The sequence below is a fragment of the Mugil cephalus genome, chromosome 3, assembly GCF_022458985.1.
Source record: "Mugil cephalus isolate CIBA_MC_2020 chromosome 3, CIBA_Mcephalus_1.1, whole genome shotgun sequence".
In the NCBI taxonomy this organism is placed as follows: domain Eukaryota; kingdom Metazoa; phylum Chordata; class Actinopteri; order Mugiliformes; family Mugilidae; genus Mugil; species Mugil cephalus.
Window position 1 is genome coordinate 29658098 of NC_061772.1, and position 22830 is coordinate 29680927.

At 42.2% G+C, this 22830-nt stretch overlaps 1 long non-coding RNA gene across 1 annotated transcript in view; it reads right to left on the reverse strand.

Moving 5' to 3' along the window:
• The window catches only part of LOC125005724, a 37541-nt gene that overhangs the window by 2167 nt on the left and 12544 nt on the right, over positions 1-22830 (reverse strand). Inside the window, exon 2 of the long non-coding RNA XR_007112479.1 lies at positions 143-233. This is a non-coding gene — a long non-coding RNA (uncharacterized LOC125005724). The remainder of the gene's footprint in view (positions 1-142; positions 234-22830) is intronic.

The window sequence follows — 22830 nt, forward strand, 5'->3', positions numbered from 1 at the left end:
AAGCCTTCTTTCCCCGAGCACATCTTGTTCTGTTTCCTTCCCTGAGTGTTTCAGAAGTTTGTTTGCTACCGACACAGTGTTGTCATTTATCTTTCCTGGCAAAACAATCGAAAACAGCCCTGGAGGAATAAAGTCCACCTACCGGCCTGAGAGCCTGTTACTGTTGGACCTCAGCGCAGAGAGACTGACAGATAGATGGATAAATGACCGGCTCCAGATTCACTGGTTCAGGCCTGTGTAGAAGACACAGTGACACAGAAGGCACGATTTAAACTTTTAACATAATTTATTCAATCCAGTTCTGTAAAATACAGATAACAAAATATACAGTATGTTTCACTGCAGACACTTGAGGCGCCCACGCAACAACAAAACACACAAAAACAAAGTAACAAGAGACAAACTATGGCACAATAAAAGCAGCAGAACATCTGTGACTGCTGCTGTTTGTCCAAACGAGAATTTACATAAAGTCAAGTCATATTCTCGAAGATTTTTCTAGGAAATACTATGACTCAGAGCAGCAGCTGTTCAGTATCTGTGAGTAACGTCCCACCGACTGAGGCACAGCTCAATGATGGAAGTACAGTAATATTTATAGCATATTATATTCTAAAAAATGCTGCTTTAAGTACCTGCTAATGCATCATTTAGTTCCTGGTTTGTCTGAAATAAATCAGGGATTTGTCTCATTCTCAATCCACTCAACAACCAAAGACACTGCTCTCTGTCCACAAAGAACATGTGGGACAATGTTTAGTGGACAGATGAGACCAGAGTAGAATAGTTTGGTTTAAATGTTTGGGCATCGTCATGTTTGGAGATGAACCAACACTGCATTCCAGCATCAGAACCTCATCGCTAATGTCCTGGTTTGGGCCTGTTCTGTTGCATCTGCTCATCATTGATGGACCAATGAACTGTGAATTCTACCAGTGAACTCTGAAAGAAAATGTCAGGACATGAGTCCATGAGCTGAATGTGGAGAGAAACTGGGTCATGGAGGAAGACAAGGAGCCCAAGAACACCAGTGGTTCTCCAGAAGAACCAGATGAATGTTTAGGAACAAGTCAAAGTCCTGACCTTCATCCAGTAGAAATGTTGTGGAAGGACCTGAAGCATCAGTTGATGAGAGGAAAACCACGACAACTCAGAAGTGAAGTGGTCCTGTTCTGAGGAACGGGATTAAATTCCTCCAGCTGATCAGCACTTACCACAAACATTTAACTACAAAGAGCTCACAACAGATTTGAGTGTAATTCCTGAAGCCAGCGGGGGCATTTAAGGCTTTTTACTTTGCTCTCCTCTGAGATGTTGGACTTTGAGTGTTGTTAGACAGAGTCAGCCTCAGTCAAACCTTTCTCCTCTCCTGCTCTGACTTCCCCTAATGCTGCTTTTATGTTAATAATGTAACAGATCATATAACTTGATGCAGAGCGAGTCACTGATGTGGCATAAAATGAAAAATTAAAAAAAAAAAAAAGGTAAAAAATCCACTCCATCCACTGGAGCAGAATTAACAGTAAAGTGCAGCGTGGCAGAGTTTCTAACGGCTCAGCAAAGAAAATGTTCACTTCTCATGTATGTGAAGGAAAACTGTGATTGGAGCATAAAACATGGAGATAAATATTAACTCAGAGTTACTGTCAGCTCCAAGCTTCACCATCCACATGACGACCAGTGCACCAGTAAAACATAATTATATTCAAACCTAGAAATAGAAGAAGAAGAAGGGGGAAGGGAGGTGAAGAATAAGGGGGAAATGAGGATACGATGAAGATGGAAGACAAGGAGGAAATTAAGTAGAAGGTAGAGACGAGGAGAAAGACGAGGAGGTGGAGGTTGTGCAGTGGAAGATGTTGAATGAAAAGGAGGAGGAGAAGCATAATGAGGGGTTAAAGAAGAAGGAGGAGGAGGGTGGGGAGCAGGAGGAGAAGAAACAGGAAGAAATAGGAGAAAGAGAGTAGAGAAGGAGAAAAGGTAGAAGGTAGAATGAAGATGGAGGAGAGGAGGAACATACACTCCTGTCTGAACAAGAAGAGAATCAGAGAGCGTTGTCCTGAACTAATCTGTGTCAATCAGGTGTCAATGAGGAGGCGTAACACAAAGGGAGAAGGAGCACTAGGAGCTGTAATGGACCAGCATCACAGGGATGAAACGGTCTGAGAGACATCATCTGGAGGACGGAGACGGGGACGGCGGACGCTTTGATCCTGAGCGACAAAACGACGGCGCATATTCATGAGCGGCGTATACATCAAAAGACAGAGATCAAATGTATGTGAGGAGGTTTCCGGTCAGAGACGGACGATTAGGAAACGTCACAGAGCTGGAACATTAACAGTTAATCAACAGCTCAGTGATTTTGTTGATGAAGGAGGAAAATGTTGGACATAAGAAGACACTGTTGAAGCTGCATCACGATTATGAAACATAAACTAATCTACATACTGATCAGTGGTAAAAACAGTGGGTTAAGTGGCGCTCTACTCCAGAATAATATCCTTACTAGATTTATTATAGTCACATGATCAGTAGAAGATTATAAACCTGGTTTGAGCCTGTTGATATGAATTCTGGTCCAACTCTTCAACAATATCAATAATCAATCAATTATATCAGAACGAAAACCAGAGAGGAGCAAATGGACGGATGAGACAATAGGACAATGGAGGGATGGATATCTATGGTACAAGTATGATGGATGGATGGATGGATGGATGGATGGATGGATGGATGGATGGATGGATGAGAGCTGACTGACATATCAGTGGGTGAATGGATGGATGATATGTGATGGATGAATCAACTGATGATAACGGATGGATGATGAAAGGACAGATGGATGGTGGATGATGGGTGGATTAATGGATAATGGGTGAAACAATGAACGGATGGATGGATGATGATGATGATGATGGATAAACCAATGGTTGGACGAATGGATGATGGATGAATCGATACTGGTTCTATCTATGTATGCTGAATGGATGAATGGGTAATGAATGGAAGGATGATGGATGTTAAATTAATTTAAATTAATGATGGATGGATGACGTTACAATGTTTATTGTTCCCAAAGTAATGAGTTAATCATAATATTTAAGTGTTTGTTTATTAAAAGAATGCTTTAAAAGAGTTTTAAACTCTTAAAATCTAAAAAAATGTAATAAACTGTGTTGAGTTCACATTAACCTACACTAAACTTAGACTTTATTGACATTTTGTCTGTTCCCGCAGACTCTGAGAAAACTATGTTGTGTTGCTTGTTATCTTTTTATTCATTCTTACAGCCAGAAGCAGCAACCTCTCACAGTCCAGCAGAGCCAGAGAACAACCAATTTCTATTTCTATTTTCCAATGCGTCCCGGTGCTACAAGCTCCATCTGTCATGGAGCAACTGTAGCCACAGCGGTTTATCAAACGTCGTCATCGGCCACTTTATTCCCCAAATACCCAAACCAGAAACAGAAGGAGAAGAAGAACTGAAGGAGAAAGTTCTGACAGAGGCAAGTTTGTTGGCTTCAATGCAGAAAAATACGTCTCAGATCACAAACCAGATCAAGTAGTAACGACCACGGCTTCAGACTGAGGCCAGTGTGGAAGAAACTGAAAGTCCAAACTCTGCAGTGGCTGCTGGACTCTCAGGTTTTTCCATTTGACTGTCATTCAAACACCAGATGCACGTCAACTTGCAGTTGAAGACAGAGGTAAACCATCCTCTTGAAGAATATTATGTAAACACTGGTTGCAGGTAAATTCTATAAATGTATTTAGAGACAAGGAGTCAAGAAACCCTTCCAAGTAGGGCTGCAAACAAAGCACCAGCGTAGTCACAATAAATACCTCGATTTACCAAGAAGCCACCGACGTGTTGCAGCACATAAATTCATTCCTTGTCATGGCGGCTCCAGCTGACAAGTCCTGGAAATGTGACTTCATCTGAAAAAGCTCTAAGTGCATGAAAGTCAGCATCTCAACAGAAAAGACCCAACAACAAGTGTTTGGATTATCCCTGAATGTCGGTTTGTGGATCAGCTCCTGGAAGTCGTCACTGTGGCCTCATCTGTTGTGTATCCACACAAGAAGCCAACATAGACTCGATGCTAACAGATAGCACGGCAGCCCTACTTACCTTTGTTTCTGCACACACAAAATCATCATCTGAAAGTGCAGATAACACTTAAAAAGAAGGGAACTGTAACAAATATCCAAATTTTAAGTTCTCATTTTCTTCTGTTATGTTCAGTTCAGGTTTTATTAGAATTTAAAGTGAAAGCAATTATTTAAGAGGCCGCTGCTATGACGCTGCAGCGCCGAGTTAAATCCGGGATTGAAGAGAGTGGAAAACGCCGGCAGATCATAAATTCAGAGAGAGACGTGTCGAGAAATGAAAAACTTTCACCCGCTGAAACTCACTCATTCATTACACACTCTCCACCGCAACCAGCCCTGAGTGTTCTTGTATTACTGCAAGATTCATTAGATTTGTGGAGCTGTTACATGGTGCTGGTTTTGTTCCCCACCAGTTAAAACAAGCAGAGGCTGGAGGGCTGGGGGGAGGAGAACAAGTGCACTTACAGGAAGTTTACAAAGACGACCATTTCCTCTTTCTGGAGGTCACTTTTTTGTGTTGTTAGAAGGTTGGACCATGTTCGGATCAGTTGCATCCAATGATGGTTGACGAACCTTCTAGATTAGGTGACCACTGCCCCAGAGAAAAAGAAACTCTACCATTTGTTTCTGCAGTCGTCTATATTTGCAAAACTGTTCCTGCAAGTTCCTGTGATGGTGCACAGCTTTTAACTCTCTGGAGGACATTTTTTAGACAAGGACAACTCCCTTTTAGCCTGACAGACGGGACCAAGAGACAAGCTGCCTTTAACCAAGTTAGCGTGAACAGGCTCTTTCAGTCCTGTCACAGTAACCCAAGCTAACCCCGCTTGTTATCCCCACGTTTCGATTTCTGCTCAGGTTTCCTTTGATCCCCTCGGTCACTGAGTGCATTAATAAATCAGACTGTTCGGGGATGCTCGGACGCTGGCAGGGAGAAGGGATACTCTCCTCCCCGGGGTTTGACCGCGGTGTGACGCCGGGCCGCCCTACTTTCTGGTCGCTCTGCAGTGGGACTGCAGTGGGAGTGGGAGTGAGAGGCTAATTGTCGAGAGAGCAAAGCTGAAAGGACTCTAATTAGGACACGATTAGGGCTAACTCTCACAGCTGTAGAAATCCATTAACCTTTAAATCTTACAGTTCATCACACACTGGAGGTTACAGTAGGAGTGGGAGTATATGTGTGTGTTAAAGCAATGGGTTTACGAGCAAATTCTTCAAGTTGCCCTTTTGCACTACACGGAGTTATTGCCCTGTATATGAATATGTGCACAGTAATTGCACTGCTTCTGAACATCTGAGTTTGTTGCACTTTAATTTGAGCTTCGGAAATGAAATGCTGTTAATCCACAACAGCCAAAGTCATTTTTACCTGACCTCTGCTACCTCATCTGTCTTCCATGTATGATCTGACCATAGAACTGATAAAGGACAGACCAGCAGGCTGTGAAACAACTCTGGAGAGGGACATGTACATCTGCATCAAAGATGATTCAGGCATCAGTTCAGGATGCTGTGGTCATGAACTTTGAGTAAGGACTGAAAGAACACAAAGCGGCTGAAATGAGTTTCCTGTGCAGAGTGGCCGAGCTCATCCTTAGAGATAAGAACCGCTGTAGAACCGGGGGCGACCCCGAGGCCACCAGGACATGATGGAGGGATTATACCTCTCGTCTGGCCTGGGAATGCCTGAGGATTCCTCTGGAGGCGCTGGTGGATGTGGCTGGGGAGGGTCTTACCTGCTGAAGGTGCTGCACCACCAACTCGGATCCGGATAAGTGGTAGAAGACGGACACATGGATAGATACTGATTAGGCTTCAGGATAGCCTGCTCTTTTGTAGTTATTTATTTAAGTTCCAAAAAAAAATGTCCTTGAAGCATTAAAAGGTCTCATTCCTCTTCTTTGCCTAATGTCAAAGCTGCCAAAATCCAAGAAGAAGAAGGGAAATCATGTGATAAAACATGTCTGCTGCTTGGAAGAACTGGTAATATGGATGTGTGGTGACGTGGTAGTAACAGATCATTCAGTACGACCACATTGATTCACCAGCTCCAACAAAATGACTAAACAGAATCCACGGAGTTCACTCAGGCAAAGGCAGCAAATAACAAACACTGAACGCTGCAACGTTTAAAAGAAAAGTTTCCTGGAGACAAATCTCCCAGAGAGAGTTAGGGAGTTGATGGCAGCGTTAGACACAAAGATTTATTGGACTGGATCCAGTCGACTCTTGGAGAAGACGAGGAAAGACTTTATTAGTCAACACTTGGGTGGCCAAAAACACAAGTGCACAAGTGCTAAGAGTTCAGTGTTTCACATCTGTGCAGAGAAATGTCAGAAAAACTACTAAACAGACATCAGTGGTGATAACACTGAATTATTATCCGTTTCAAAATAAAGTCAATGCCGAACAAACCCTGCACATATAACTGGAGCTGGGGACCAATCATTAACATGGTCTCTGCAGCTTTGACTAATCATTCCAGCTGTAATAGATGTGTTTCCTGTCGAGGACGCGTACGCAGCAGAAGGTGGAAAATGACTCGTAATCCATCCAACTTTCAGCAGACGTGGCCTTTTTAAAAGCTGAAGCAGATGCTTTTAATTAGAGAATCCAACAAAAGGTGACGTGGCTGCATCAGAACAAGGAGAAAATAGAGTGAGACGACAAACGAAACAAAAATACGTCGTCACACTTTGATCCAGATCCACGATGCACTCATTTACTTTCCCACTGAGATCGTACTAATCTTAAAAAAAGGAGGCAAACATTTAACAGGTGACTTAAGAGGAAGACACAAATACAAATTGGAAATCCAGACCAAAATGTATTTGTTGCGTAAAGTTGTTCTAGATTCTCTCTGTTGAGAACTGACTCTGATCTGTGTGGTGTTAAGCAACATCTCCACTTCTAGATCTGATTGACTGTTGATTTTTGATTTATTTTGAACGTTACATCTCTGGTGTTTCATGTTTCACTTCCTGCCTTTGTTTTGCCGTTATAATCCTACCAGCAGCATGAAATACCAGTTTACTGTTCCATGTCATTGTCACTTCATTTCACAAGTGTTACTACTGACACCCATCTGTGTACTGCTGTGTGCTTTTACTTGTATATATTGTAGATTTTCTTGTGTGTTGCTGCTAAATCGTATTTTGTAGAGCAGACACATAAAAACTTCTTCTTCTCAAATGCATTCTGGGATACTTGGCTTACCTTACACACAATATTGTTGTAGTATCAATGAATGAATGAATGAATGAATGAATGAAGGGACCAGATTCTCAGAGTAGAAAAACGACTGCCTCGTTGTTCAAATGAAAACTCTCATCATCCTGTAAACAGCATGTTGACGTGGACGTGTTTCATCTAAATGTAGCAGCTCAGAACATAAAATATCCTCCAGATAGTTTAGAATATTACTAATAAAAATAATAAAGCCTAACATTTTAAAACAATCACACAGGCACTGACACAACAACAGTCAGAAACAACCCAAGAACGAAAGAAACCCACGACCTTGGACTTGGAGCTATATCCACAAGACACCAACATCCATCAACGCACCGATGTGACTGGTTTTCAGGTCACAAGAAGTAATTAAAAAAATTCTGTGAACAACTGGCTAATTGCCAACGCTACATTCCAATGCCGATGCTAAGCTAAAGCTAACAGCTGTGCTGCCGGATTAGAACATCCAACTATGGGGAATATGGTGAGCGACTAAACTTCACATAGAAGTGTCGTATCCCTTTAAAGGAAGAACTGAGCAACCAGCTATAACAATACAGCCAATAAATGACTCGTCTTTTGATATAAAGTTATAAAAACAATGTTTAGAAATATGCATATAAATGTTGCTCTATATTTTAGTATAAAATCGCCTTTTGTGATTTTGGTGAACTTGCACCTTAACGTCTAAAAGCCTGAATCAATAAAAAAGTTTTTCCTAAAGCCTCAACTTTTGACTTTCATTTAACGTGCATCTGACTTCAAAGTCTTCTTCTTCTTCTTCTTCTTCTTCTAGCTCCTCCAGAGACGCCTTATGCTTGCAGAGCACATTTAGTGAATTTCCCTGTAATTTGGTGCTGAATTCGATGTCCCTGAGCAGCACTGAGGCGCTAATCACAGCCCTGGTGCACTGTGTACCTGCCTGGTCTGAGCTCAACGACAAACAGATGCTGGTTAATGAGCCGAGGATGACGGAGCAGTGGCTGATGGAAGGATGGAGGGATGGATGGATGGATGGATGGATGGATGGATGGATGGATGGATGGATGGATGGATGGATGGATGGACGGATGGATGGACGGATGGATGGATGGATGAATGGATGGATGGAGCCACAGAACAAACGCATTCAAATAAACTGTCCTACTGTCTATTTTACAAGTTTGTACTGTACCTTCACAAAGACTCTGCATTTAAAAGAAAAGTTTCCTGGAGACAAATCTTCCAGAGAGGTTTAGGGAGTTTATGGCAGCGCTGGAGGACCAAAATATTTCTGCATTAACTTAGAAACAAAGATTTATTGGACTGAATTCAGTCGACTTAAGATCTGATGAGGAATCAGATCAGCAACATGAGCCAACCCATAAAAAAAGGGGTAATTCATCACACTTTCTAAGAGCGAGCACAGAAGAACCTCTAAACCGAACACCATATTTTGGTGCTTCTCATCATCTGCTGTTCCCTCCGAGCGCCGGGAGGCTCGGACCGAGGCTGAGCTGACCCTTTAATAACAGGCTTCACCTGCTAAAGCTCCCCATTACAGACAGATGAGCAGCCGGATGAAGCAGCCGGCTCCAAATTCAACCGTTAACCCTTGGATACGACAAGCTGGAAACACAAACAGAGGAGACGGGCCAGAGTTTGTGCGTAAGTGTCTGCTGGTGAAAGACGTTAAACTGAAGACATCTGTTGGAGAGACTGAGGTAGTGCTGAAGCTTAGTTTAGCTCTACGTGTACTTTTTGGTATTTCAAGTTTGGTTTTAGACTCTAAAATAAATTATTATTTCTTTTTTTTTGTAAAAAAGTAAAAAAAAACTAAAGTAGAAACCAGTGGTAAGAGAGTTTCCATTAGTCTGTGATTTCAAATGTTTTCTGTCGGACTAAACGGGGCACGGACATGACTCTGGAACAATATTCAGATCTGATTTTAGACTTTCTGACACAAAGTATCTGGTTATCTGAATTTCATTTGAATCTAGAGAAGCACCAGTTTTATCTAGAGCTGAACACAATGATCCATGACCTGGACCAGTTTTAGACTACAGAATAAAAGAAAGGTTTCTTTTTTCTTTTTTTTATATTTTCTTGAATTTCAAAATAAAAATCTAATTTGTTTCTGGTTTCAAAAGCAAATTTAATATACTAAAAATGGCTAAAATTAACTTTCATAAGAATATGTTTCTAGTAACACCTGGATTTCATTATCATTTCATTGGTCGTGTTTCAACTAATACAGAAAAATAAATTCTGCGTCAAGAGAATGAAACTACAACCAACCAAAGTTGTATTCAGGGATGGTTTCTGTCATTTCATGTAGTTAATAATATGTTAAAGTTTTAGTTTTGTGACACTACATGTGACATTATGATGACTGACAGTTGCCATTGACAACCACTCTGACTCGCTCCTGTACAAATGTAAGAGTAAATAAAAAAAATAAATAAATTAGTGCAGTGTAAAAACCAAGACTGGCCGACAGTATAAAGATGGACAGCAGAACAGCTCCTCTAAAGTGAAATCAAAGCATGTAGAGCTCCCCCTGGTAGCTGGAGGCTGCAGTACAGGTCATAAGATCCGCTCTCCTCCCAAACTGGCTCAAACTAAAACACTAAAACACACATAAGTAGTTAATATAATGTTGATGTATGTGTTGTAGTATTTTTTATTCAGCCACTGTACAAATAATACAGATCAGTATAAACATGTAAAGTACAGACTGAACGGGCTCAGGCAGAAGCAAAAAATGCTTATAAATGCTTCACCAACACAACTTACTTGCATCACCTTTTAATGCCTTTCTTGCTTTTTTTAAGGATGTGACTTAATGGCGACGAGTTGCCATGCCAACCACTCTGTAAAGTGGTTCCACTGTATGAGCTGTAAAAAATAAAATTAAAAATAAGTCCAGTCCAGTGATTCACCTGCAGAAGTCCTCTGATGACTCTGCAGTGGTAGGGAGTATCAGAGATGGACAGGAGGTGGAGGACAGGACACTGATCCACTTTGTGGAGTGGTCCCAGGTAAACCACCTACTCCTGAACATGGACTAGACCAAGGAGCTGGTCATTGACCTCAGGAGGAAGAGGACATCAGTGGAGCCCATCACCACCATCCAGGGCCTGGAGGTGGAAGTAGTGGACCACTACAAGTACCTGGGAGTCCACATGGACAACAGACTGGACTGGAGGGACAACAGTGATGCTGTGGACTAGAAGGACCTGAGGAGACTCTACTTTCTCAAGAAACTTTGGTCTTTCGCTGTGTTTCAGTGAGTTACTAGAGTCTTTCTACCAGTCTGTTGTAGTGAGTGTCCTGTACTTCGCTGTGGTTTGTTGGGGGAGTAGTACCAGCAAAAAGACGTCAGTACGACCAACAAACTGATCCGGAAGACTGTGATCGGGAGTTGGAGACGTTCATGGACATCACGGACAATCCAAACACCAAACACTAGAGCGGCAGAGGAGCCTGATTCTAACTTGAACCTTGGGGCCAAGTCGTCTGAACCCCAAACAAACCTGTGAAGGACATGATCTCCTCAATCCTAGAACTCACACTGGTTCTCTACAAACACAGACGTACAAGTATACAAGTACACACACACACACACACACACACACACACACAAAGTCGAGTCAAAGCCAAAGGGTGTTTAATTTAATGAGAGTGTCATCGCGGTCAGCAGGCAGATCACCTGAAGGCTTTAATGGAAGATTCCAGTCGACTGTTTGACCTTTATGCTCATTCCCATGAACACACACACACACACACACACACACACACACACACACACACACACACACACACACACACACACACACACACACACACTGTGGCGTTTCCGTCCCTTCAGAGGACCTCACATTGACATGCAATTATTTCTTGCAGACTCGCCCCGGGTTCGGACAGTTCTGGTAGGAAAAATGTCAGAATGCACATTTCCCTGCATAAGCAAGCCAACAAGTAGAGCTGATAATAACCTCATGCATTTATAATGGGAAGCTTTTTATGTCTTCGTGTTCCTCCATGACAACTCTACATGTTTTTCCTCTTCCTCTGGAGCAGTTACATGAATCGTGCGGGAGGGAGAACAGATTTTATCTTAATCAGATCATTTGTATGATTTATATATGACGCGTGTTGTTCATAATAGATGAGTGCACGGAAAACAGATCAGTCAGAGACAATACTACTGCAAACTGAAATCAGAAAATGAATGCAGTTCCTCTCACGGCCACTAGAGGCCGGCTCCAAAAGAGTCGATGTCCTCAGACCTCATATTAAAAAGTTAAAACTTTACAGCAGAGATAAACATATTCACAGCCTTCTAGAGCTTATTTGTCAATTTGAGACGAATAAATGGAGAAAATCTGTACAGAACTCACTTGTTTAGATTATATCCAGGCTTAAATATATGCAGAAATAAGGGGATGGTTGCTTAACTTAAATATCGTAGTAAAAACTGGTGATGGAAACACCTATGTCTCTGAAGCATTTTTCCACTCTCATTTTGTGTTTTTCAGATGTATCAATATAAAAGTTTATCACAAAAGTGCAATGGAAACACTGTTTTCGTATTTACTGTTACTGGAGATGAAGAAGGAGGTCATGTGACCAGTACATCTTCCTCAAAGCAACAAGAACTTAAGAGAATTGTGGGATATCAAGAGACGAGACTTTACGAGAGTTACAGCTCATTCACAAAACACCTTTCAAAAGAAAGTTTATCAGAATTTCCAAAATATGGTTTTTATTTTGTGAGAAACTGTAATGGAAACACAGCTAGTGATGATTAAATATTTATCAGAGTATAAGTCTGACTACACTTCAACTGATATAGAGAAAAATAAATACCTCAATCGGATAGTTCTCCAACCAAACAGAGCAACAAAGTTTGTGACCGATTAAAGCTGCAGCTGATCATTAAACTTAAAAAACTTAAAAAGTTCTAAACTAATTTCACTCCATCACCACATAAAGCCCCGCCTCCAAGCGATTTGATTATAATAAGTTCCCAACACAGAGACCAAACCAACTTTTCGCCACAGAACATGATGTTGGCAGCAAAGTTCAGCTGTTACATGTTTTCCTCTTATCAGATCTGTTTGAATTTGTAGAACCTCATCTGTCTTTTCACTTTATAGGTGACGTCTACAACTACTGTGACTCGTCCGTCCATCAACGCATAAAGCCCCGCCCCCAAACAATCTGATTGGATCATTACAGGAGCAGAATCGGTTCTGAATGAAGAGACTCCAGAACTTTATGACACAAAATATTTGTAGGTGGGGGAAGTTTGGTACAGTTTGGTTCCAGGACTGTGAGTGTTAGTTTCCTTCTTAAAACTTTATTTGTCAAAAAAATAGAAAAAATATAAATGTTTATGCTGCGATATACAGTATATACGTATATTTTATACAGTCTAATTACAGGGTGATATTACAGGGAAATAAGACCCAGAGGTCCTTGGTGGAGCAGTGTGTAGATGTGTGTAGGTGTGTGTGGGTGTGTGTGGGTGTGTGTAGGTGTGTGTAGGTGTGTGTGGGTGTGTGTGGGTGTGTGTGGGTGGGGAGGGGGTAATATTATGAGCTGCTCAGTCTTAGGTCATGTGAGGTGTGAGGGGTCTGTGAGAATTAAAACTTTATGCTAAAATGTGACGATTTACATGATAGGGACTTGTTGTTGCGCCCGTAATGTGACTGAATGTTCATGAGTAACACACACACACACACACACACACACACACACACACACACACACACATGTCGACGCTAACGTGGAAGCTGAAAATTATCATTTTGACAAGTGTTGACTTTAATTATACTCAATGATGCTGAGCCACGGAGCTGACAGAGCCAATAATAGGAGGTATTAGCACAAATGACAGATTATTAAAGCACAAACATGCACCCGCTGAACCAACAGGAAGTGTGAGAGAGAGTGTGTGTGTGTGTGTGTGTGTGTGTGCGTCTCTTTGTGAATGTCATCACGCGTGAAGCAGCCTTTTGTATTTGCTCTATTTGCTCACGCATGTTTTTATCGCCCATGTTATTGAGCTATAATTGTTGTGTCTATCTGTTATCAGAAATGTGTGTGTGTGTGTGTGTGTGTCTGTGTGTGTGTGTGTGTGTGTGTGTGTGTGTGTGTCTGTGTGTGTGTCTGTGTGTGTGTGAGTGTGTGTGACCTCCGGGGTCCAGTGCTGGCAGCTGCACTAACAACATGTCTCCACATAAAAAGCTCTGATCAGCAGGTTGACTCTCAGAAGGAAATGTAATCATCAGCCTGCGTTAATCCCGACGAATCAAACAGGTGACACGGAGCACGGCCAACCAGACGATAATAAATCTGTCCCGGGAAAGGTCACAATGTAATGAGGCTGCAGAAAATAACTTTTATACGCTGTGCATTTATTCTCATATTATCCACATACACATAATGTAAAGGATTGTTTTTGTCCTGTCGCTGTTTTCACTGCATCAACCTTTAACTAAAAGCAGGAGGACAAAGCTGAACTTTGGGTCAAAATGTCCCCATGGTGCAAACTGAAGGGACATTTTCAACGTCCTCCCTCTGTATTCACATATTTGTGCCAAAAATAATTTGATTAATCACAAGTTTTGGTTCAGTTTTCACCAATAAATCCCACGTAGACTGCAAAATATGACTTAATTACTTGAATTAAATTAATATTAATGAGTGGAGTTTAACATTAATGGGTGGAGCAGTGGACAGGTACATGGTATATGGTGACCATATATAATTATCTATTTAAACTCATATTCTGGTCATTTTATGTGGAATCTGTCGGCACTTTTTTTGTAAAAAGAAAACAAATAATGTAGGATATTGTACGGAGGCTTCAGGCCCCTTAAAATAGGCCATTTCCTTTCTTCTCCTCCTTCTGTTCTTCCAATTCCTCCTCCTCCGTCTACTCCATCTTCTTCTCCTACTTGTTGTCCTTCTCCTCACCCTTCTACTCCACCTCTATCCTCCTCCTACTCCTCTTTCCTCTTCTCCTTTTCCATATTTTCCTCCTCCTCCTCCACCCTTCTTCTACCATTCCCCTCGTCTTTAACCTTTCTTTCTCTTTCTCTCTTCTCTTCCTTGTTCCAGTCCTCCTTCTCCTCAACCTCATCTTCCTTCTACTCCCCCATCTCCTCTTCTTCTACTGAACTATTATTATTCTGATAAAAACATTAGCATTCAGTAAAAAGAGGTCAAATAAGTTTCTCTGCAGCAACGAGAACAACCACTGAAGTCGTGCTCATACGTCACAGAGACAATATGAAATAAAACTTGCTATTTATTTTCATGCCTCTCAGTAAAATCATTTGTATTTCCATCATTCGTCCCATTAAAGGTTTGAATCAGACCGAAAGAGGCTCAAACGTTCTCCCACCACCAGAGCCAAAGACAATAAACGTCTCCCTCCATTTGTGTGATTAGGTTTTATTGCTAAAAATACCATTAATGTGAGTTTCCGGCCTCACAAGAATGCTTCCAGAAAATGCTATCAGGGATTGGAAAAGTGACTTTCTTCCTCCACTGCCACGAACGTCCTGCAAACACGAGATGAGGCCATGATGCGATTTTGGCTCCGAGTGAATTGAAATGTATCACCTCATCCTGTTTTATTATGGTTTAAAAATAGATGCTGTGCAGGTTGTGTGTTTGTGTGTGTGGTCCTCCAGGTTTCCTCAGCATCCATCACCGTGGCAGCGCCGGACAAACCAATCTCCTCCCTGTCTCTTCTCATTCCATCACGCTCGTCCAGCCAGCAGCTTCATCAGCCGGCCGGGCCTCGTGAAGGGGGATCCATCCGCCCGAGGACGGATCGTCTGGCCGTGAGATGGACTGACTGGGGTTTAACACGGGGCCGGTCCCACGCGACCCGGAGCCTCCATCAACTGTGTGAGTTTTTCCTCCAGGTATTTACTCGCGGTGAACAAACTCTTGTGCCAGGGAGGACTGTGGGAGTTAATATGAGAAGCAAAACCCTGCACAGGGAACTGTGAAAGGGTCAAGTGTCAGAGAGACATATACATGAATGTCCACAGAGATCTGGGAGATGTTCAACCATTCTGCAGAAACATTTATGCTATTTGTAGCCTCTCTGGACTTTACAAGCTTGTATTTACCAGTGGAGAACAGTCATGAGAACATCACTGCTGGGCAACATTTGAAATCTAGACGCCACTGACGGGAGCAGTTTGGCAAAGTAACGACTGACGTATTCACAGCGCTGGTAGGAGTTCGAGTATCTCGGGATCTTGTTCACAAGTGAAGGTAGCATGGAGCGGCGTCTGGGGTGGTGAAGAGAGAGCTAAGCCAAACGGCGAAGCTCTCAATTTACCGGTCGATCTATGTTCCAAACTTCACGTACGGTCATGAACTTTGGGTAGTTACTGAAAGAAGCGGCTGAAATGAGTTTCCTTCACAGGGTGGTTGGGCTCAGCCTTAGAGAGGCTAAGGAGCTTGGTCACACGGGCGGAGCTCAGAGTAGAACCACTGCTCCTCCACGTCGAGGGCATCTAGAAAGGATGCCTTTCAGGCGCCTCCCGTTAGAGGGGTTTTGGACCCCTGAAGGAGGCCTCAGGTTCGGCCCAGGACGTGATGGAGGGATTATATCTCCCTGGGAGCGCCTGGGAGTTCCTCCAGAGGAGCTGGTGGAAGTGGCTGGGGAGAGGACCGTCTGGACCTCCCTGCTGAAGCTGCTGCGCCCACGACACGAACCCGGATAAACGGATGACAGCAATGGCGACGAAAGACTTCAAGAACTTCATTCACTCTTGGAATCTCCAAGCTTGTTCTAAACATCACCATCACTGGAGGGCAAGTTCTGGCAACTAGAAGCCACCAGTTCTAGCAGTTTAACAAGCCAACAATTGGTAAATGAATTTAGGAAAAGCAAACGTTGGAGATATCTTCTTCCAGATGATATTTTAAACTTTAAACTTATTAGAGGAGACTAGTAGCAATGTGACAATTAGAGACTAAAAACAGTTTGTGAAGTCGATGGGTAGTTGAAGTTATAATAATTACTTATATAATTCCATAATAATTCCAAGTTGAATTATGACCAAAGGGAGACAAACCTCTACCTGAAAGAAACCCGTCCAACACCAAGTTCACCGCGCTGATAATGGGCGTCATGGTGTCAATGGTATTTACCTTTTGTCTGACAGACATGAAGAACTACATTCAGACTAGATACCAGGGGTCTTTAAGTCACATATTGCATGTTTATGTTCTGGTTTCTTTGCTACTTGAAATTCCAGAGAGATTTAGGAGGTGTTCAACCCTTCTTTTCGTTGGTCTGCCTTCGTTTGGAATGTTACGACACAGGAAGTGAGGTTAATCGTTAAACCGAGCTGTAGTGGGAAATGCACACGTGTTACCTAGGAAACCTGAGTCTGGAGCATCAAGCAGAGACCAGCGGTCAGCTGCAAAGACGACGAGCAAATTGCTTTATGTTCTAACTTCTATTCATCGATTACTTCAGCAGACGTCGGCAAACATGTCACAGCTGTTGAATGCATTTCTGCAAAATCTTCCAAGGTCATGAACGCCACAATGGGGCGCGACATTCATATGTTCAATTCTCACGAACAGGGACGGCGCCTTTTGAAAGCAAGCAGCTGAATAAATAACGCCACTGTTACTCCACTCTAACAGGAAATGGCTTTTTTTTATCTATTTTTTTTTTTTTGCATGTTTTTAAATTCTAGTCACATTAAGTCGTTGCACTGATCTGTCACGCAATGTTTCTCTACAGCGGCCGGCCTTAAAAATCATATTTATGCATGCCGCCTATAACCGCTGTTACATATTGATTTACTGTTTGAGAAGAAGAAATCAGATGAGCTGGAGGTGGAAGCTGTTGCATTATCCATGCGGTGACTGATAGGAACACGGATCCATCGAGGCCTGTTGTGTTTCGCCAAGGACACATGTGGATCTGCTGCAGCTGAATGTCAGCCTTTAAAGTTGCCTCTGATTTTATTTTTTACTTTAATGTTCTGTTCAGCGCTGCAGTGTGATTCGGGACCCTGGAGTTGTGTCGTCGTGGCGCAGTTCAAATGAAAGCGGCTCCTCCTCGCGGCCATGAGACGACCCCTGGCCCCGCGTCCTGCAGTGACGGGGCTTTATTAAAACGGCCCTGTCTGCGGCCCAGCAGGGTGGGCTGGAGTCTGCTGTCAGGAACACGACCCGGTATCTCTTTCCTCAGACAGACAGCGCGTACGCTTGAAGGGTGACGCTTTTAATTGGTGTCAGAGGAACAAAAAAAGAAATGTCTTGCAGGGTTTGTTTTGGACTCTGTTTGTGTGTTCATGCAGATCAAATTTAAAGGCGCTGGGACCAAGGTGATTTCAAACAGAGGCTCAGAGGTGGACTTCCAATGTGAGTCGGGATCATTTTGAATCTTCTTCTGCAGATTAGAGCGATGTGGGTGGTTTGTTTTTAAATAGTGGAACAACTTTACATCAAGTCACGCACCAAATGTTAGAAACACAAGTAAGTAAACACTGTAAGATAAGAACAAAGTGCTTCTCTGAGCCAGGAAAGAAACTTGATAAAAACTTTCCAGGAAGGTTTTTACAACAAAGTACAGACTGGTCATTTTTGGTTTAACCCTCTAAGACCTAAACATCTGCCCACAGATTAAATAATAATAAAAGCTTATGGTATTTGAATTAGTGTAACTCACCGATGGTTGGGGAGCAACACAAGCCTGGGGAGACCCAGGAGGAGAGAGTTGTTTGGAGGAATTTGTTGGTAAAAATGAAGTTAGTTATACCCTTGACTTTCCAGACAGAAGCACAACGTCCCAGTGTTCAGCCACACTTTGAATGTTGTCGACAGAGCAAACCACTGTGAGTTACGGTGATTCAAAAACCACAAGGTTTAACAAATCATCAGCGATCTGTTCGGTTTTAAAGGGCATGGTTTGGTCCTGGTGCAGATGAATAACTACAACATGATAATCTGGAACCATGAGTTTAAAAAGTTTATTTTTGTGTAACTTCAGGTTAGCTAGCTAGCTGGCTAAACATCGAGCTGCCACTGTGGAATGAAATCAGTGTCTACGTCACAGGGTTGGTTGACCTGTTCGGTTACTGAGGACGGTGAACTCGTTTATTTGTAAATGGATTCGGGTTGGAAGAGGTTGTGTGTAGAGCTGTGTACAAACACTTGGCCGAGACATCGCTCTGATCAGCTGATCAGCTTAGAGAACCAGAGCATAAACGAAATCAGCAAATCAACAAAGGTCACACTGAAGGCTCTTTTTTTTTCTTCATCTTGACAAATAATCGACAAACATCTCCACAACAACACGAGAATCCAGAATAAATAAACTGTAGATCAGCTGATCAGCGTGATTCAGGAGGGAACAGCTCTAGGCAGCAGCTTGTAGCTCTTCTTTAGTCTGGAAGCAAGACAAATTTCCCCACCCACGATCTAGTCTGGAGTCTCTCCATCGGGAACTGATTCTGCTCCAGCAAAGATCTGTCAGGCCAGTTAAATGTATTGGGTGGGTCTTTATGTGGTGATGCACAGAAGAGTAACATTAACATCCAAACACCTTAATGTCTGTGTCCAGCTACATGTAGGTTTCTTTTTGTCTCTGTATCTGTAGATAGACGCCCTATAATAAAACCTACACTGTGTGTTACCAGATTAGCGCTTCTTAGCCTGCCAGCTAATAGCATCTCTTCCTGCTTCCCCTTTTGAACACTGAATACAGACTAACGCCACCTGCTGGTATGCAGGCGTTATCTCTTCTCAGGTGCAGAACACATGTACCAGCTGACTTTGTGGTGTGTTCAAGTGCAACTTTTTGGTCGAGATGCAAAGGATGTGATGTTGCAGCAGCTGTTTGGTATATTTTAATAATGTTATCAACAGTTTTAATGTTTGTTTATGCAGTAAATGTTAAAATAAAATGTGGTTCAACAATTACAAGAAATCTGATTACTTTAGCTTCAGTTGATTTAACAGAAAAGCAGCAAATTTTCTCCTTTAAGTTCCTAAAATCTGCAATACTTCTTTTTTTTTTAACCAGTTTCTATTTGAGAAACATCTGAGAACATTAACCAATTATTTATTCGTGCCGGCCCCATCATGGCTCTGCTGGTATTTTCCCCGAGCGTGTGCAGCAGCAGCAGCGTGATGAGATCCTGTATATCTTTTTATACATCTCATCCTGCCGGACACGAGCAGTAAATCAGCTCATAAACAGTGAATGGAGGCAAACTGCGAGAGCACATTAAGCGGAGAGCTGCAGCCGGGAGCATACATCTACATACAAAGCAGGTAGAAAAATGCTCGTGTGTGGGGAACGACTTATTCCGCTTCCGCCCACCAGATATCAGCTCTGAACAACTTCCTCTCAAATTACTATGTAAATGATCAGGCTACAAACCGGAGCAGGGTCGTGTTATTTGCATGGATGAACCGGTGTGATGCGTCGCTTCGCTGAACAAACACACACACACACAGACAGAGATAGCGTGATGCTTATTTGTGGAAGGAGAGCACGAGTCAAGCACGTCGCTGGAGAAAGAACAATAACCTGGGAGTGTGTCAGTGTTTACAGTGGCCTGAAACAACACACAGATTTATACCTTCCAACGGAGCAATTACAGAAAACGGTCTTCAAGAGCCTTTTTATGCCCAACAACAACAAAAAAATATGGTGATGTGATGGAACACGCGAGGAGTCAAAACAAAGAGATAAAAGTCAGAGAAGGAGTAATTGCATCTATTTCCATAAAGTAATCCAGAACTGTGACGATGCTATAAATAAAAGCAACGTGATATATTTAACCTCTGTACGTTTGACTGCTGCGGATCTGAACAGCCTCGTTTAAGGCGTTAAATTAGCCTCTTCAAATGAGGCGTCTAATTCAGGCCCCGTAAACATAATAACTCAGCGCAGAAAATAAAAGTCGCTGCGCAGAGAAAATAACAAATAAACTCATATTTCTGTAAATTCTTCTGCTTTCTAACACATCAGAAACACTCGAAGTGAACTGCAGCAGGACATACAAGAGGATAAAAAACTGCAAACAAATTAATTTTATTTAAAAAGAATCCTGCAAATTTAACTGTGTTGACTGATGATGTTCAGTAGCTAATTTTTTGTTTTCTTGGTGTAATTATAGATGAAAACTTGTCCTGGAAACCTCCCATTTCATTTACTACATCAAAGATTCCAAAAATATTGGAATAATTGTAAAAATCTTACAAATACTAAAGTGTCGCTAAATCTTTATTATTCTGTGATTTATCCATTTATTAGTTATTCCAATATTTTCTGGGCCAGTTCTCACCAACCAACTAAACTAGAACCAATCTTCTCCTGCAAAGAAGAGTAGTGAGAATTATTTCCTCATCTGCTCCAAGAAGTCATTCATTAACCTTGTTTCACAAACTTAATATTTATCACACCAACAAACTCAATTGCTCAGTTTGTGTTTGGTTCATTAAATAAAACACTTCCTCCATTTTTTAAATAACTTCTTTATAACCAATAACCACTTCCATAATTATCCAACCTGACCAGCTCCCTTTTTGGAGGGTTCCCTAGCATGCATTTTAAAAAAACTTTTATTGTTATGTACTTCCATTATTGTTGTTGTGCTTTAACGTATCTTAATAAAATAAATTAAATGAAACACAAAATAACGAGGAGTCCTGACCTCAGCATCGTGATTGTGGAGCCAGTCTCGATTTGCAGCAGAAAGGAAGCGCTGCCTCTTCTTTGTGCTCACTCAGATTTCTTATTTATCTCCATGTTGTTAAATCATGTTTGCAGCTGCAGGTTTTATTTTCAACTGGTGACTGTGAAATGCTGGAAAAACACCAGCGTTCTCATCAAACCAACAGGTTCTTCTTGTGGAAACACAGGTGGAGGAAGGGAGTTACTCAAAAGCGAAAAAGTCCTGATCCAGGAACTTAAGTTTGGGTGACGGTCAATGAACCAGAAGGATCCTTTTAAAGGAAGAGCCAGGTATTAACCACAGTCGACCTGAAGGCCTCTCAGCGTTTCCTTCCTGATCCTCACTGATTTGTCTTGACATCCAAAATGTGGCTTCTGGTGGTGAACGGGCACCGGGTTAATTATCACGAGTGGAACCCACAGAAGGTTTGAGTGACGGCGTCGGGACCCGGTGCGACACGGAGGTAACGGGAGCAGCTAATTATTTCATGAGCACTTGACACTCGGAGGACTTCTCCTCCGTCTCCTCTATGTCTTTCTCTGGTTTTATCTCCCTCTTAGTCTTGTCACTCTGCAGAAAAAGTGTGAGCTGCTGTGGGCGTCTAAGGTTACACGAGTAAAGAGTGAGATACTTGTGAGCCAAGGTTTTGTTCCCTTCAGGAGGCAGAGATAAGCATTCAGCCCGTCCTGTGAAGGTTAAACGGGGAGATTTCTTATTTATTTTGACAGTCTTTCATCGCGCCGGCTTCTTGTCAGTTTTATCATCTCTGAGCTGCAGTATCTCTGTATTTCAGGTAGAGGAATTTTCTTTCTTTTTTTTTAATACCGTGTTGCCAGTGGCGCACTGCTTCAGCCTAATGAGCCATCTGCGCCATCTGTACTTTGGTACCAAAGTCACACATGTCCTAGCAGGGGTGACACTAGTCCACATGGCCTCGGGCTCAGTGAAATGCATGCTGGGTGAAGTGGGGTTAATAATGCTGCTGTTGCAACAGGCCGACATGCACCGCCTCAGCAGTGCAGGTTGGGTGATAAAGGAAGAGAAGTATGACAGAACAGAATAGAAAGTTATTACACAGTGCACAACGAGATTGGACAGTGTCTAAGTATGTACACAATAGTGCAAAGAAGGTACTATTTATAAGATATACAGCTAAAGTTAAAATACTGATACTAAAGAATGTTAAAAATATATAAAATATTACACAGATTAAGTAAGTTGTTGCATGAATACAGAGAAACGATGATCATGTCTGGACACATGATGCTGCAGGATTACTGGAGTAATGTCAAAACACAAGCTCATCAACACTTTGAAATGATCAATTGTCCTGAGTGGGAGTGGGGAGAGTTCACAGGATGGAAGATGGACTAATCTTGATCGAATGGCTCCAAGTCTTCCCCTTCTGTTAAACTGTCCACAAAATGTTTTATTGCTAGCTTTGCTTTGTTGGCGAAATTCTTAGCATAGCTTCCTATAAATACTAGCTTCAAGTAGCCAGATCATCTTCCTCACCTCCAGAATTTGGTCTGGAGTTTGTCCGTTGGGAACTGATCATGCTCCCGCACAAAGACGTGCAGCAGGGACCAATCAGATCGTTGGGGCGGGGCTTTATGAGGCAGAAAAGTAACTCTTAGACGCATGGATTCAACTTAACGTCACACACTTTGTTGCTTATTCCCAACCAATGCATCACAATTAAACAGCTTCTTTGAATTTCTCTTATGGGGATCAACAAAGAATAACCTTTTTTTTCAATGTA